The sequence below is a fragment of the Diceros bicornis genome, unplaced genomic scaffold (genome assembly GCF_020826845.1).
Source record: "Diceros bicornis minor isolate mBicDic1 unplaced genomic scaffold, mDicBic1.mat.cur scaffold_55_ctg1, whole genome shotgun sequence".
Taxonomy (NCBI): domain Eukaryota; kingdom Metazoa; phylum Chordata; class Mammalia; order Perissodactyla; family Rhinocerotidae; genus Diceros; species Diceros bicornis.
Window position 1 is genome coordinate 1,616,614 of NW_026691429.1, and position 16,040 is coordinate 1,632,653.

Consider the following 16,040-nt stretch of genomic DNA (forward strand, 5'->3'; position numbering starts at 1 on the left):
TATAAAGGAACTAATCCCATTCACGAGGTCTCTGCTCTCATGACCTAATCCCCTCCCAAAGGCCCCACCTCCCAATACCATTACACTGGGGATTTTTTTTCAACATATGAATTTTGGGGAAACACAAACATTCAGTCCATAGCAGGAAATTGGAAAAAAGAATTCAAATTTGTTAGGCTAGAGTTTTCAAATTCATCATCATTCCAAGAGGTTTTGCTCTGTATTAACAGGGTTGTCACATTGTGAGGCAAGTTGCCCGGCTTCTGTTGAAGTATTCTGTCAAAACATTTAAGCTTCTCACCATCTTTCTCACTAAATCCTTGTGAGAATTATTCAATTTAACCCTTGCAAAGTATTGATTTCATAAAATTTTTGAAAACACAAAACACTTTTAAAGGAAAAATTCTACTTTAATTACCACATATCTTCCCAAGTAACTGAGCTCATTGAAGGCAAGTAAAGAGGTTTGATCATCGCTGGTCAACACTATGTTACACCTGGCATATGGCAGGCACTTGAGAGAAGAAGAAGGGAGAGAGAGAGAGAGAAAAACAAAAGAAAGAACAAAAGAATGGAGAGAAGGAAGCAAGGAGAAAGGAAATAAAGAACAAAGGAACACAGAGGGAAGATGAATAAGTAAATATTAGACAGACATAGCAATGTTTCCTGACTTATACAAAATAGTAAATCTTGTATCAGTTGCTGACAGAGAATACCTCAGGGAGTAACTGAAGGAAAACTGAAAAAAAATAAATATCTTTTAGGCCAGTAGTATTCTGAATATTTGAGAACGGTCAGGTCTGGGCCTGAGGAAAAGTCCTCAGATAGCAGATTTGGCCACGGCAGATCAAATCTCTATACCACGCAGTCACAGGGGTCTTCAACGCCTCGTGTAACTGGGGAACACACGCTGAGAATGTCCAGATAGTCCGCCTGTGCCACAGACACTACAGCTCTGGAAGCTTTATTAATTCACAGCTGCTCTCAGAGCTGATGCTGTAAAACAAAGAGATCTGTACTCTGGGAGGGGTGTGTGTGTAAATATGTGCTCACATAAGTGTATGCAAGCAGAAGGATCAGTCTTGTTTCATTACCTTTTGTGTATAATATTCAGTAACTTTGGATAGCTTTCTTCTGGTTACAAAACTAAAACAATGATTAAGAAATTTCGGAAAATCACACCAAAAAAGAAATAAAAATTATTTATAATGTCTCAAATAAGCACTATTAATATTTTGGTATATATCTCCCAGGATATTTTTTACTAGGATTATGTAACAGGACTATGCATACTAGGACTATGCATAACATTTTATAAAATATTCACATAATATTAATCATCCTGAATATTATTGCCTGCCATGAAGTATATATTCTTCTGCCATGCATTATTAATGCCTATAAGTATTCCCATCATATAGATTCGAGGTCCTTCAATAATACTCTATGGTTGTAAATGTGAGTAGTTTAGATTTTATTTTATGTTTGCTGTTAAATATTAGTGCTCTAATTCACATCCATGATTATTTCCTTAGGGTAAATTTTAGGAGAAAAAATTACTTGATCAAAAGATATTATCACTTAAAATATTCTGATACATATTACCAAATTGTTCCACACAAATGTGTCACTTATTCCCTTCTATAACATGTAAGTCACATTTACCTGAACTATTGCCAACACTGGCTATCATTTTTCCTCAATTTTTCATATTTTAAAATGAAAAAGGTATAGATTTTTATTTTCTTCAATTAATTGTGAGGTTAAATAAATCCTGTTCTTTTTTCATTTTGTATTGCTTTGTTAGCTCATGTCCTAATCACTTTTTTGTTATTTGTGTTTTCATTACTCATTCTTTCATTATTTTTTGTAAAGGCTCTTTATTTCATGAGAATATTCACTTTTTGTTTTTTTTTTAATACTTTATCAAGTTGTTTTTTATTGTGGTAAGAACATTTCACATGAGCTCTACCCTTTTAACAAAATTTTAAGTGTACAATACAGTATTGTTAACGATAGGCATAATGTTGTGTAGTAGGTCTCTAGAACTTACTTATTTTGCATAACTGAAACTTACTTTTTTAAATTTTTATTCATAATACGTTGACATTCAAGAATTTTGAGTTTTTTGTAGACAAATGTACCAATTACCATTGTTTTTACTTTTAACGGATCATGATTTGAGGTAGAGATCTTATTTTCTTATATTTGATAATGCTTTCAGCTTCACTGTTTAAATAAACTGTTATTTTCCTACTGATTTGAAATTTTACTTTACCATATATCAAATTCTGATTACAATTAAAGCCTGTGGCTGACATTTTTATTCAGTTCCATTAATCTGATTGTTGGGATTTGGTGCTAATCACATGCTGTTTTGATTACCATGGCCCAGTTTTGATATCAACTACTTGGTAGTGCTATTACACCTTACCCTTCATTTTAAAAAAAGAAATGTATACCCTTCTCCCCTTTTTTGTTCTTCCATTAAACTTTTGTATGACTTTAAGTTCCAAAAAATTCTTTGGAAGTACATAATGGAATTGAATTAAGCCTTTAAATTAATAGGATAAAATTAACATCTTTACAATATTCATACTTCCCATCCTGGAACATGATATACATTTATCTAATCAAGGCTTTTATTGTGTCCCAAGTAAAGTGTATTAGCTCTATTTATATAGGTTCTACACTCTTCTTGTTCATTTTATTAGTCCTTGATCGTCCAGAAAATATTTTGGGGGGAGCCTTTCATGAACCAGGCAATGTGTTAACTTATTCCTGAAATTCTGCTACTAATGTGAATGAAAACTGTTCTCCACAACGTTTCGTGATCATTGATGATAAATAATATAGCTCTTTATTTTTCTACGTGTATTTTATAAATATCTAATTTCTTGTTAACCTCAATAATTTTGAGTTATCTGGATAGCAAGTCACATTATCTACAAATAATGATAATTTTGCACCATCTTTTTGAATATTTTTACTTCAAATTTGTGTTTCTTTATAGTATTTGGTAATGGATTCCAGAATAGTATAAAGAAGGACATATTAGTAAGCCTAGAATTAATCATAATAATCTTTGTCCCTATTATCAATTTTCATTCTTCATTTTGTGTATGTTTTCTCTGTTTTACTTCATTTTTAATTATGAGAGCTTTGTCAATTTTGTTAGACTTTTTAAGGAAGCAATTTTTGATATTAATCTATAACATGTGAAGATTTTTCAAATTATTAAAGTCTCCCTTTTGCCCTATTATTCATGCCTATGTTCTCCTTAATTTTTATTTTCGGGATTAAAAAACATATTTTTAATAGAACACAATTATTTCATTTTCTTTCTTCCTACTTTAATAAGGAAGGTTTCAAGGTATAAGTTTTTCTATTATTATATGTATGGATGCATTTTCTAAACGACACAAAATTTTAATTAAAATTTAATTTAATTTTAATTATTTAATTTTTTCATTTAATTAATTAAAAATTAATTTTTTTAATTTAAAGTAGATTTAATTTCTGACCATGAGCTACCAGCCTGTTTGGTGCAAAGAACTTTCTCAAGTCTTTTCTGTGTTAGACTTTACACCGGTGGTTCACAAGGAGTCCACTCCCGGTACTGGGGTCTGTGGAGTTCTCTCCCATATTAATTTTGAGCTCGGACATGAGACTGGCTTTGGCCCCGCGTCAGCAGCCATGATGCGAGCAGAGGGTTGATAAGCATTTGTACACTGGGATTGTCCTCCTGGAACCCAGTCTCCATGCTATGAGGAATTCCAGGCTATTCCCCTAGGAGAGAAGACACACGAAAATCTTATGGAGGATAAGACACCACGTGGAGAACCGAGGTGATCTGGCCAAGCTCCCAGCTTCAAGCAGCTGACACTACGTGGAGTAATACACCACCCGGTCAACCAAAAGGATCGTGAGAAAAAAATAAATGCTGTTATTTTAAGCCACTAAGTGTTGAGAATGTTTGCTATGCAACAATAGAAAACTGACAGTTTTTCTGTTTAAACTTGATCTGACTCACTGATTTTTCTCTTTAGCCAAGTTTCAGAGAAAGCTGCCGAGCAGGAAGATATCTCAGTCTCCACAGATCAAGTACGCCACCACACCAAGAAGGCAGGAATGTCCACAACTAAATGTGGATTGAAGAACCATTTTTTTCTCTTCTGTTTTCTGGTGCTGATGAATCCTTGCATCATTTCTGTATCATTTTGTTAGGGATCCAACAGAAACACAGGGGATGACTTCCTAAATATCGATACTTTCAAAATCCTTGAATGTAATTCTAAATCATATCTCCTTTTGAAAATGTAAGATGTCATGCATAACATTTGACCAAAGATGATTTGCTGTGAGTTATAGATCTCTTTAAATAAATGAGAAATTTGTGTGCCCTCTCCTCAGAAAAATATGTCTGTATGAAGAAAGGAATTATTACAAACAGTTTCAGCAGGTTCATGGATCACCTGATGCAAAATCATGGACTCATTAAGGAAAATATGCGGTGATTTTCAAATATATTTTAGCCAACTAATCTGCCCTCACATAAAAGCTTACTGGGAAGAAAAACAAATAAAACAGAAAAAAACAGAGCTATCATAGTTGAAACCAAGGTGGTGTCTGACAACCCTCCTGTTGCCTCTATCCCTCCATCTACTAACCACCACCACACGTCCCTCACAGAGGGACCACTGTTTTAAAATGACACGATAGAATTTAATACATGCAAGAAAGAGGTAAATACGTGATGGGATGAGAGCCAGGGAAGTTCTGACCCAAGCTAAGGGCAAGTATAGAACAAGAAGAGATTGAATTCATTCAAGTAAACGTAAAAGAAAATACTGTATGAATCACTGTGGACAGAGGTTCAACATGGAATTAAATCATCTGCTGCTTTCAAATAAGTTGGATGACCATTGCACTTACAAATTTTATGTGTCAACTTGACTGGGCCATGGGGTGCCCACATATTTGGTCATACATTATTCTGGGTGTATCCGTGAGGGTGATTTTGAATGAGATTAAAATTTAGGGCCCGGCCCGGTGGCGCGCGATCCACTGCTGGCGGCCCGGGTTTGGATCCTGGGTGTGCACCGACGCACCGCTTCTCCAGCCATGCTGAGGCCGCATCCCACATACAGCAACTGGAAGGATGTGCAACTATGACTTACAACTGTCTACTGGGGCTTTGGGGAAGGAAAAAAAAAATGAGGAGGATTGGCAATAGATGTTAGCTCAGAACCGGTCTTCCTCAGCAAGGAGAGGAGGATTAGCATGGATGTTAGCTCAGGGCTGATCTCCCTCACAAACAAACAAACAAAAAAATTTAAATTGGTGGGCTAAGTAAAGCAGATTGCCCTCCATAATGTGAGTGGGCCTCATCCAATCAGTTGAAGTTCTAAATAGAACAAAAGGCTGGCCCACCCGGAGTAAGAGAATTCTCTTGCCGAACGACCTTCAAACCAGGACATCAGCTCTTCTTGGTTCTACAGCAGCTTCCAGCCTTCAGACTAGAACTGGGATATGAGCTCTATAGATTTTGGATTTTCCAGCTTTCATAAGCTCATGAGACAATTCCTTATAATAAATCTCTTTATATATATAATACATATAAAGAACCCTGGAGAACACTGACTAATACAACCACATGTCCCAGTGTGTCCAGGACAGACTAGGTTTATGCCTGTGGTCCAACTGTGAACATGAATAGCTCCCCTTTTCACTCACATATGCATCCAGTGTTTTGTTTTTGTTTTTGCAAAGCAGGGAGAGGTTGTGTTTGCCTGAAACGCATCACAGGCAAGACTGGTGGTGGCCCCAGCCCAGTTTAGAGGGCGGGAGTTGCACCGAGTAAGGCAACCAGCGGACCCTCTGGGGCCCTGGGGATGAAAGCCCCCACGGGTGGCAGTGTGGGCAGGTGACAGGGTTGGCTGGCTGGGAAGAGGTGGCTGTTGGCCCTACCCAGGCTGTTTTTTCCAGGGCCAGTGGAGGCTAGTGGCAGTGTGGCCTGATTTAAAGCTCCCTCCCAGCCCTGCCCTGCCCCTCGGGCATCTACAGAAGACCCTGGTTCTTACCAGGTTGTTCTAGTGGACGCAGCGGTTCGAGATGTCCTTGCTCCTCCTCAGGGCAGTATGTTACATCTTAAGCAAACCCTGCAGCACCAGCAACCCAAGAGGAGAGACACCAGTGAGATGGGACACGCTACTTAAATAACCAAAAAAGAAAAAGATAAGAGTTCTCGTGAACAAAATTCTCAAAATTTTTTTTTTCTCAAAGTTTACAACAATGGCTTAATGGAAATGCTATACCTTAGGTAGAAGGAAACACAAATAGGTTTCACATTCACCTTTTCCTCCACACAAGTGAATCGAAAGTTCTAAAGCCTTAAAATATATCACCATTTTAAGTTCCATTCTATAGGATTATATCTTCACACTTTGGTTCTTTTTCCAATTAATGGTCCATTTGCGGAATGCATATGTAGTTATTTCAGTTCTGTATGGCTCATTAGAGAGCCCTCTCAGTAACGGGCTTCACTCCCCTCGGTCTGATGTGAATGTATTCATTAAGGACATACCATAAAATAACTAATAAAGTAAATTTGGAACATTTAAAAAGAATAAAGCACAACTTACTTTCCTTAAAGAAATAATTTAATCTGTTGTGGCTGTTTTAAATATTTGAAATAGGGAAGAAATTCTTTACAGGTGGTTTTTATTGTAACTTGGAACTGACTCCTCATTCAAATGTGCATATTAATGTCTAATGCATATCAGAGCAACTCCTGTGGGAAGAATAAACGTGTTAGACTGTGCAAGTATAAAGAATAAACATGAAACCTGGCAGAAGGTCAGATGGGTGGAACTTCCATTCTGTTTCTCTTGCCCTGAGTAATTGCCCAGTTTGCAAGAAACCGTTGTCCCATTTAAATAGCAGGGTTGATCATGATGTAGTCTGACTTGTAGATGAAACCCTATGTAACTGTGTTGCTCATGCAATTCTACTCAATCATTTTTTACTTTTACTTTTCTATTGTTTCAAGGAGGGGCCAGTTTGCACCTTCTTGATTAAAGAATGATTTCTTCAGCAAAACTCTCCTACCTCAGACACGTTGACAGTTATATATTGAGAATAAAAACCCTAGATTTTTCACTGGCAACCAAAAATTAGATGTTTTTTCCTTCTCTACTGACAACAGGAAGTTAACAATAATTAAAAGGAAAATATTGAATAAAACAGTTAACTATCCTAGATGCATCCTATAATATGAATTGTATATGACATATTAAAAGCAAGACTAAGTTGTTAATTGACAAATTGTGAGACTGTTCATTTGACCACAAGTACTGTCACTTACAAATAAATAATTCAACTGTGAACCAAGATCTAGAGATACCCTTCACTGCTTTAGACATAACATGGTTACCAAGAAGGCGTCATTTGTAAGGCAAGTTCCCTCAAATTCACACGTGTGCTGTTCCATTAAACTCCATGTCAATCTAGTCTTATACCCACATTTAACATTCAAATTCAAACCATACAGACAACAGTAAACAAAACCAGTGTACTATCCTTAACGTGCAATGCTAACAAACTTTTGAAGAAACAACCATTTTCAACTTATCTCTTTCTGGTGTATTGCTCCTGAGCTAAGATAGGTATTTTTTAAATGAGTATTTCAGTATCAGTGATAGGTGATACCACAGCTCTCTTGTTTTCAATATTGCCCAACTCATATATAATTGAAAGAGAGACAGGACATGGAGTTGAAAAAATGATGATGTTATTCTTAGCTACACATTATGATGGTCATAGATAACTGTAATAGTAAAATACCAAAATATATTAAGAATTCTATTAGTTTTATGAAATACACATCGAAACTCAGACTTCAAAAGGTCTGAAGTAGACTATAAATAAATGACACGAAGTAGTTTTCATAGGGAACATATAAATTTGTTTAGGTGAAATTAGGTCTTTAATTGACAGGATGGCAAGTTATAAATAGTCAATTCAAGAGGGTGGAAAGTAATAGGCCATTTAAGACCATTCTCAGACTTTTGAATCTCTAAATTTGTGTTTTCTCTGTCTTACCTCTCCCATCTCCTGCTTCAGCCATTTATAGCAAGGCATCTAGCCTCAAATAGGCTGGCTGGTCATGAATAAACCATCCATCTAGCAATGCATTACACAACCCTCGTATGGAAGCATATTCGTTAAATATTTAAGATATTTATATTCTGTTCTGGCAAGAAGGCTGATTCTTGGATGCAAGATTCAGGGTCACTGGATAAAGGGGAGCCACTCCTGTTATTAGCCAACCGAGGCAAGACAGAATGCAATGGAGAGGCCTTTGTTTCAAAGTAAAAATGATGCATACTAACTTGATATTTTCCTTGAGGGACCAGAAGGGAGTGGCAAAAATAAAGAAAAGAAAAATCAAGAACTTGGCTTCAGAATTGACCAACCAGAATTCCTCATGTGCCTGTATTTCTTGCAAGCTGTATAACCTCTCAAAGCTTCATTTTCCTATAAAATTTGCCTAAAAAAACAACTGAACTTACCCTGGATGTTAGTATTAAATGAAGAGATACAAGTGTGACATGGCTGTATTTACCACACCTGAGAAAGTCTCAAGGTGATCTAGTTCAGGTCCCCCAAGTAGAGGGATGTGGTTAGGGATCACACTTTTCGACCCCCTAATTTTTTACTTACAAATGTCCTGAGATTTGTAGTAGGCAAATGCAGGGGGTGAGGGAGGGCAACAGTAAAATAATCAAACAGGAATAAAGCAAGTCGTAGGGCAAAAACAACATGGGGCCCTGAATTATGAAGAGGTGAGGTCCTCAGAAGACACTGAAAGGAGAAACCGCTAGGACAGATTCTAGTGGGAGCAGCCCACGGAAGGTGTAGCTCGAGAGAAAGTGAAAGAGTTTGCTGTGGCTCCGTTCCTACGTGGAGCCAGGAAACCCGGCAATGACTCTGCATTGACCATCTGCAGTTCCCTGCACCTGGCTCTTCCCAAATATCAGACTTCCTTTTTGGGAAACTTTCTGGGGATTGGCCGTCAGAGAATACTTTTTCTGAAAACCCTCTCCTTTATATATTTTTTGTCTTCAAGCCATATATATATAAATATAGATGTATAAATATTTTCTTTTGCCAAAGAAATGTCCTGTCTTTTGTCTGTTCTGCAAACCCTTGTCTCCTTTCTAATTTCTGAGTAAACTCTTTTCTCTTTTCTTATATCCTTTAACAATAGCACTTAGTGGCCCTTAAAATTCAGTTTGAATGAAGGAAAATAAATTCCCTTTTGGCTTAATCTTCAAATCCAACCAGGTACTGAGGTGAAGAAATAGTTGCACCCAAATGCAACTTCTAACGCAACCAAAAAAGGGGGGAAAATGAACATCTACATCCTGCCATATATTTACTAAATGCTCCATGGTGCCTGCATGCAATAAATATTAAAACAATAGATAATATTTCTGTTTGAGCACCAAAACATGATGTTCTATCATGTAGATAGAACAGAGCTGTGGTCTTTGCAATAAGTTACCAATGTTAAATTTAGACTGCTATTGCTCATAAGTAAAAACACGTTTCTCTATATGTTTTCATAGCTTTTATCTCCCTTTCTATCCTGTAGATATCCACTGTACCAAAGTGAACCACACTTAGAACAACGCATTACAGCGTGATCATGCAAACCAAAAGTGTTCTTGAGTCCTCCACACAGAATGGTAGTAGCAGTGAGTGATAATTAAGGATTTTAAAACCTCCAAAGGGTGAGTGAAATTCACAAGAGCCTGAAGCATGGAGTGCTAGACTCCTTCCAACCTGTGCTTTAATTCAGTGCATTTGCATCTCAGCCCAAACCAAGTAAGACAATTTATCAAAGCCCTTGCCCCATCAAATGGCAAATTTTAAAAAATTTTTGTACCTCCTTGGTACTGTTTCTCTAAATTTCTAAAACCATTTGTATATCTCCCATGGGGAAGACAGGTCACTTACTTGATCCCTACTTTCTGTGCTTCTTAGACACCCAAGCCTTCTCTATTTTCTTTGACCCTCAGAGTCCTGAAGTTCTAATAGTCCAATGGCCCTGTGCAGCTTCTGAAGCCAATTTACTAGCACATTCCATCCCCCCCCAACATCATCTTAGGTGAATTTTCCTAAATTTAAAGCTCCTTCATCTCACAAAGCCGTACCATTCCCACCATGGGACCCATGTCCCACCTACTGCTTTCCCCTTGAGTCTCAACATCCACTAGAAAAAGATTGGATTTGTAAAACCCCTGACTGAAGTTGGTCTATGAAAATTTTGGCCCACTGAGAGAGCCAAATTCACTTCACCTCATCTCTCCTATACACTTTTTATTGCTTTCCCTTAACTTTCCTTCCTTACTTGGTCCACATTTGTTTACAGCATATGAGCTAGCACTGATATAAATGTGTTACCAACAAAGAACACATTTCTTTTCATTATTAACATTATCTGCCCCATAGGATTAGGCTCAGATAACTATAAAGTAGAATTACGATATATTCAAGTTTTCAAAAATTATCACCACACTTCTCCTCTTTTGACAAGGGATTGAGTAGAGAGTTTGGCAATTTAAGACTTATATCCAATTAGAGTAGAAACACAGGTATTGCCGAACATCAGTGCTGCAAAATACCATTTTTGCAGCCCTATGAGTAATATTATTTTCTAGTAAGCAATCATTTCTTCACTTAATCCCATATTAGATTGTACCTCTGTCAGTGTTTGTAATGAAGGTGAGCAGTTTGTTTTTGGCCCCAGGACATGCTGTTAGAAATAAAATGTGCAACTTCCACTGTGCCTTTGGGAAGCATTTAGACATCTGTATACTTTACATCGTCTTTCCTATGTTGCCATAGAGAGTATCATCTTGTCTTCTTCTTTGGCAGCTCTGAGATAATATACAAAGCTGGTGTGGAGTTACGGAATGCCATTTGGAGACCCCTCAAAGCGTTCTCAAATATAATTCACTTCCTTTGGAAATATGTATTATCTGTTCTTCCAAAATACAATTTAATTATGCACTTTCATAAAATGTCATCATCCTAGTACACTTGACATTTTTAACACATATTCTATTCCTGTCATCTCTATCAATGACAAATGACAGAATAAAGGCCTCGTTAAAAAATTATATCATCCAAGGCATTTTATATAATTATGGGCAATTAGAATTTATAAAACATTTAAATGAATTTAGCTTTTCTTTTAAAGCCCATGAAGCTCATAAGAAAGCCAAAGCAAGCACTGGACACTCAATCTATCAACCAAAAGGCACAATTTTGAACCAGGTGCCAGACGGCATCCTGGCAGCATCACTACCTCACCTTTGACCTTAGACGAGCACCTCATCCTTCCCAAGATTGTTTCTTCATTCGCAAGACTAGAGAACTAAATTACAAGCTATCTAAGATTCGTTCAGGCAACAAATTCATAACCTCTTAATAGTTACTGGGTATCTATATGTCCAGAACTTACTAGATGCTATAAGAGATCTAGACATAGCTCTTATCTTGAGTTGCTAATAGTCTATTTTTGTAAGAAATAGGGAAAACATTAAAGCACAATAAAAGACAATTAATAAACAATTACTGGAGTATTTACTAGAGATTGTGTGGTAGCTAACCTGTGTTATAGAAACTAAGAAAAGGGAGAAATAAGTAACGGAAATCTCTGCATTTAAGTTTAATACGAGCATCCAGATTCTCTTCAGGTGAACTATAGCCCGCTTTTCTTAGAAAATCTACACCAGATGAAATTATATCCAATTCAACTTGTATTTATTGAGTACTTTCTACATAACTAGTTAACTTATCTCAACACAAAATTTTCCTTTCCTATTTCGTTTCATCACTGTTAGTTCTTCTACTAAACTTTGAATCCTCAAAAGCTCTTTGGAATTGTTTTTAGTCCTTTCTCCCTTAATCTAGGAAGTCACTCAGTGTTACCCAGCAACAAAGTAGTGTAGACAGAGTTAGGATTCAGGTTTTCTACTATTTAATTCTCCCCTATGCCCAGTGCCTCTATTACCACACTCTCCTGGGCGAGCTCCCTCTTAACAGTGCTTCCTGCACACTGCCACAACAAGCATCCTCAAATCACTCCTTTCCTGCAAATCCCATCAGACTATACCAGGTGACTCAGGCAGTGAGAAACCTTAGAAATCATCTAGTCCTCTTTCTCTCCACCACCCACAGGCACATCCTGTAGCAACTACAGAATGGCAGCGTCCAGTGCTATTAAGTGATTACTTAGTGCACTGACACTGTCAGGATTTCATCCCAAATTGGGACTTTTCCCACAATCAACCAACATAAATTTTCTCATTTATGAAAATCAAAACATAATTCCTACCTTAAGAGTTACCATGAGAAATAAATGAGACAGTCTGTGCCTAGTATACAGTAAGTGCTTCATGCTGTATTAACCATGAATTTTCATTCTCTATATGCTGATGCTTTGACATCTGGGGCCCTAATGACCTAGGAGGGACTGCCCTTCTCAGGGTTAGCTAATTCCTAGTGATATCGAACAACTTGCCCATGAGCACAACTTTCACATGCAAATCAGTCAATGCAGAGCCCACACACCCAACCCTCTCTTCATCAGCCTCTCACATTGCAGGCCACTATCCATCTGCCCTAATCACCCTAGGGCCAAGGTACCAAACTATTGGGGAAGCTCCTATACCCCATAGCCCACTGAAATCATTCAAACTAGCCAAAGCTAGTCTGCTTACCCTGCCTTGCCTATTCCTTCTCATGGAAACCACAACAAAGGATCTTGCCCATATTTTCCCCTCAGCGTGAGCAACTGACCCTTCTGACTGACACTGGTGCTTCCCTGTGAGGCCCTGTGTTGCATGCCATGCCTCCTGATTCTAGGGGTCTGTGAATACAATAAACTTCTTCCTTTATGACAATCACTCCCATGTCTCAGCTTCCCATAAAACAAATACACATTAATTTTCCCCTTTCTGACCCTCCCCAAATAATGGATATCCCATCCCTAAACTTCAGCATCCCCAACTGTGACTCCTAGAATTCTCTCCTGCCTAGTAAACTCATAACCAAGACATATTATGTTCTATTTACCTATGGCCTGGCTATCTCCCCTGTCCCTCTTTCAATAGATACATCCAGTCGTGGGTAGAGTTCTACATTTTTCAAATGGTTTTCCCATGTCTCAGGTCGTTTTCCTCCTAGATCTGATGTTCTAACCTACCTTCTAGATTTTTTCCTATGTAGTTTTTCTTTTCTTAGAATAAACAAAACTTGGTTTTAGTCTCAAGTCTAGAAACTTTGTCTGTGTAGGTACTCCAGAACCCTCATCTTACCTCTCAACACACTCAAAAATGAAAAGGCAGGATTGTGTCAAGAGTGAGAACAATGGATTAAGAAAGACTTGATTTTAAAAACTGAATCCACTGTCTGCAGTTCTTGGACGAATTGCCTAGCCTCTCCGAGACTCAGTTTTTCACTTGTAAAGTGCAGACAATCATACCACCTATATCATAGAGTGCTTATAAACATTAAATGAGATTAACGTATGTAAAGTATCTGATATACAGTATGCTCTAAAAATGGTAGCTCGTATTGCTGGGATTTTAATTGTGGTTGGTATGATGGTAATGTCAGTAGTAGTGATTATTACAAAAATAAAGTCATCACTGAAAATAAACTTTGTAAGCGCCTTTAAAATGTTTATATCTGTCACCTTGGAAAAGTATGGCTCAATATTTGGTTTTAAAATAATGGGCTTTTTTGCATATCTCCATGTAAATTTTTTTTTTTAATTTTTTGTTTATTGCAGTAACATTGGTTTATAACATTGTAAAAATTTCAGGTGTACATCATTGTACTTCTATTTCTGCATAGATTACATCATGTTCACCACCAAAATACTAATTACAACCCATCACCACACACATGTACCGAATTATCCCTTTCACCCTCCTCCCTCCCCACTTCCCCTCTGGTAACCACCAATCCAATCTCTGTCCCTATGTGTTTGTTTATTGTTGTTATTATCTACTACTTAATGAAGGAAATCATACGGTATTTGACCTTCTCCCTCTGACTTATTTCACTTTGCATTATACCCTCAATGTCCATCCATGTTGTCACAAATGCCTGGATTTCATCATTTCTTATGGCTGAGTAGTATTCCATTGTGTATATATACCACAGCTTCCATAAATTTAAAAACAAGTCCAACCATTTAAATATCTATCTTGTGGAGGCAATTCTTTTTGGATCAAACTTATTTTTTAAAGGAAGAGCATCCATTCGTTGGATGTATGCCTTCAGTGTTCATTTGCTTAAAACATGTCTACCTCCAAATATACAACAGAAAAATAAATATTAAGTTTACATTTGTGTAACTCTGCATAGGTTGACTTTTCTCATGCATTGTCATTGGATCCTTACAAAAATCTAGTGATATGAGCATAAAAAGAGTGTCATGAGCATAAAAGTATCGTTATCACCATTTCACACATGAAGAAACTGAAGGAGGGAAAAGTAATTAAAATTAGTAGAATGTCTAACTTCATATATAAATGATTTTCATAATAACCGTGACTACTCCACTAAAATGGCTCTTGTCAAGGCCACTTAATACCTCCAAATTAACCAATCCATCAGTTACTTCTACGTCTTTATTTTATTAAAGCATTTGACAAAGTTGACCCCTTCTCTTTTCTTGAAATATTTTCTTCACTTAGCTTATTTGACACTGAATTACATGATTTCTGTTCCCACTTTCTCTTGCTCCTTCTTGGTCTCTTTTTGCTGGATGCATCCCTTAGTCCTGACTTTAAATTATGGAGTAGCTCCGATTTTTCTCTTCTTTTTCTATAATTTCCATTTAGATGACCTCCTGCAGTCCTACTGCCTTAAATATCATCTAAATGTTGGTGACATCCAGACTCATGCTGTAGCCCCAGACCCGAACCCCATGAACTGCAGACCTGAATATTTACTAACTTACAGTACATCTCCATGGAGGTCTTACAGACACCTCAAAACCTAACTTATCCAAAACAAGTATATTTATTTCTGACCCCAACTCTAATACCATCTCCTCTCCCAATCTTCTCATGTCTAAAATGGTTCCTATCATCCACCCAAAGTCCGAACAGAGTCCTCATTTTTCCTAACTTCACAGAGCCAATCCTTCAGGAAATCTTGCCTGCTCCAACTGCACAGTATATCCCCCATCTACAACTTCTTCTTTCCACAGCTATCTCTCAGGTTCAAGTTTAATTATTTCTTACTTGGACTACTGAAATACCTTTTCTCTAAGGTCTCAGCTTTTATTTTTGCTCTCCTACATTCCATTCCCTATGAAAGAGCTACAGTAATCTTTATACAACATACATAGATTGTATCACTTATCTGTTTAAACCCTCTAAAGACTTCTCATTATTGGCAGAATAAAGCTGAGCTCATTATCGTGGCTCCAAAGCTCCTACATCATCAGTTCCTTGCCTACCTTTCTGATCACTTCTGGTACAATACTCCTCATTTATCACATTCCAACCATATGAGACACCTTTCTCCGTTCCTTGATCTTGTCAAAATTCTTCCCACCTCAGGGCTTTTTTACAAAAATTCCTCTGCCTGAAATGCTTTCCCCCTGTATTTTCAAATGGTTGGGGGCCTCTCATCATTCAGGTCTTTGTTCAAATATATACCCAGGACCTAGTAAGAGCTCAATCAATGTGGGCTGAATCAGTGGCATGAATGAATGAAGTGGCACCCCCTCAGAGAGACTCTGCCTGAGTATCTGAAGTACACCCATCTAGGTATCTGTCTCAGTCATTCTTTAACATTACTATGTTTTATTTTTCTCACAGAACTTATCATTCTCTGGAATTATTTATTTTCAGATTACCTGTTGATTAGCTGCATATGCCACAAAAATGAAATGTCATGAGTGCAGGGATCTTCCCTGTCCTTATGCTCGACTGCATCTCCAGTGC